This window comes from Euprymna scolopes, chromosome 7 (assembly GCF_053919585.1).
Source record: "Euprymna scolopes isolate OS-2025 chromosome 7, ASM5391958v1, whole genome shotgun sequence".
Lineage (NCBI taxonomy): Eukaryota > Metazoa > Mollusca > Cephalopoda > Sepiida > Sepiolidae > Euprymna > Euprymna scolopes.
Window position 1 is genome coordinate 79,312,752 of NC_136488.1, and position 3,023 is coordinate 79,315,774.

General features: G+C 28.7%; 1 pseudogene; it reads right to left on the reverse strand.

The window, feature by feature from the left end:
* Positions 1-2,559: 2,559 nt before the first annotated feature.
* Positions 2,560-2,676, reverse strand: LOC145280400 (5S ribosomal RNA; annotated as a pseudogene).
* Between the last annotated feature and the right edge of the window lie 347 nt (positions 2,677-3,023).

Genomic DNA, 3,023 nt, shown 5'->3' on the forward strand with positions numbered 1-3,023 from the left:
TATTAATCGTTAACTAATTTTCACTTTATATGTGAAACGAATTATTGTCACAATTTGTAAAAGATTGAAAATAAATATTCTTTAAACTGATTGTCAAAATAAAAAGATGGAAAATTTTATTGATTAAGGTCTGTTTAAAATGAATATAGTTTTTATTTTCTATCTCTAAAAAATTAATTCTCGACTAAATACAGTTTTCACATATGAAACGAAACTTTGGACAATTTAAACCGATTTAAAATATACATTTTCTTTCTTCTTGCAGTGAAGTAATTCGTAATTAGACATTATTAAGTAAAATGTATGTATTAAGTATTTATTATCATTATTATTATTATTGTTGTTATTGTTGTTATTATTATTATTATTGTTGTTGTTATTATTATTAATGTTATTATTATTATTAAATTTATTATTATTATTATTATTATTATTATTATATACTAAAACTACATTAAAATGAAAATGTCGCAAAATTGTTTTTAAAGCGACGTGTCAAAATTATTACATATATGAGCGTTGATTCAATATCGCAACAATTCATTTTGAAATAAGTAAATTATAAGTATTTGTAGAACAGCGACAACAGATTCTAAAATGTGTCTTTGCATTTGACCTTTAGTAATTAAACGATCTCATTTCATTTCATAAGGTGTGAAATGTGATAATGTACGAACATATATAAAGAAGGATTATTATTCAGAAGATCCGAAATAATGAAATATGTAATATTTTGTTTATTTTATTGTCTTTAATATTTTTTATATTTATTTTGAAATTAGATTCATTAAAAATGGCTTTACTCTCGAATCGCGTTTACGTGAATGTACGATGGAAATATAAATGAAATTTTTATTATTATTTTTTTATTATTTTGAGATTTTTACAAAGATAAAGAAAAGCAAATTATTGCTGCACGTGTTATGCCACAATATTACCGATTAAAGAAAAACATTTGGATGGCGTTTACCTAAATGGCAATGCAATTAATTGCAATGCGTTACAAAAATACATGAATAATATATATATATATATATATATATATATATATATATATATATATATATATATGTAAATTTGAGATTTTTGTGTATTGCTACTCGTATTAAGAACTATTTTTACTAAATACTTAAATAGAAAATACGACTTTGTTATATATGGGTCGTGGAACTGAGTTCATCTGCAAAAGATCTAGATAATTTGCATATTTAAAAAAAATCATTTTAATTAATTTCCTATTAGTTTTTCTTTTCGATTTTCTTAATTTTTGTTAACTATTACGTATATTTATACTCATGCAGATATTCTACATGATTTATACTTGCATAATATTTGCATACAATAGTTAAAGTAAACACAAACAGTGTCTATATGTATTAATGTACGCGTATATATATTTGTTTAACAAATTACTTATCAAACTCCTCTGTCAGTTTTTGGCCTACAGGCATGAAACTTAAAATACAGGATATTCGAAAACATGCGAAACTTTATATTTGGGTTTTAGCCGAGGAATATCTGCGCAAAAATGAAAAGAAATGGAATTCTCCAAGAGAAGATCAAACAACGGCATTACGAATATTCATAACTACGGTTGATGTTTTAATTGTTAGCCTTGCAGCAAACATGTCTCCATAGCTCAGTCATTAACATCAAAGGAAAAAATAAATCGTAAACTATACATTTTGATTTCGATTCTCGGTGGATGCACACAAATCATTGTTTTTTTTTTTAAATCATTACTATATATTGGGTCCAATATGATATAATAATAAATACGAAATCTTCATTAATCAAGCTTTCATATTAAAGCGTATTTTACAACCGGGCAATGCCGAAAAGCCTGGTAGTATATATATATATATATATATATATATATATATATATATATATATATATATATATATATATATATATATATAGTGTTTTATCTTTTCGGGAATCATCAGTGCAGAGAGTCACGATTACTGCTGGTCGGTAGATTCGAACCTGACACTGAAGCCATCTCTGACGTCATTAGCAAGGAGCAAAAACTGACCGGTCAACGTTACGGCGGCGAGAATATAGTTGAAATTAACATTTATATTAATCGTAAATGTCATTCAAGGAGGCCGAGAGTGTTCATGTGATTGTAACATAACGGTCTACGCACATTTTCGACTTGTTTAAGCCATTTGCCGTTTTACAGAAAGAAATGCAACGTATACAAACAGGTGTCTTTAAGTGCATCATCACGCTATCACGTTGGATATGTTATCGCTTAAACGTTTGAGTTGAAAACCTTGTAAACATCATAATATTTTAAATTATTTCTCCTAATAGACGTTTTGACCAGCAATATATTCCCATTCGAGAAACGTCGGGTAAATACTTATTGGGGCTCCTTCAGTCTTTGCCAGACTATGGATACAACGGAGAGGCGCTTGCGCATGAATTTTGTATGGCAGGAGTTTCGCAATCTCCAACCTCAATTTTCTTCAGTCGACATTATTCAATACCAGTGGCAAGTGAAGTGTATGTGCAGGACGACTGGAAACAAATGCCGATATAAGCTGAGAGCACATACAGCGCCTAGAATTCCCAAATGGTCACCCATCTGATAATAACCAGGCTCAACGATGCTTAACTTCGGTGATCTGACGAGAACCGGTGTGTCAACGCGATTATGCCGTATATAGTAAATACTTATAGTGTACCTGTAAACGGAGAAAAAGCATGTTATCGTTTCGTTATTGATGCCTCTGCGTATTTTCAAACATTCAATAAGACTTTATGGCGATTAAATCATAAATGGCAAATATTTTCTCTGCAGTTATTCAATTATTCTATAGATCTTATACATACCTCATATACAATATGGCCTCTGAAGGATACTGAAGTCCAAAATGCATTACCTGGTAAAATGTGCATATATACAGATTACAAACGCACTAAAATGTATATTACTAATACAGCGAATTGTTGTAAAATGTATATTACTAATAAAGGTAATTGGTGTTACCTGGTTGAAAAAAATAATATGG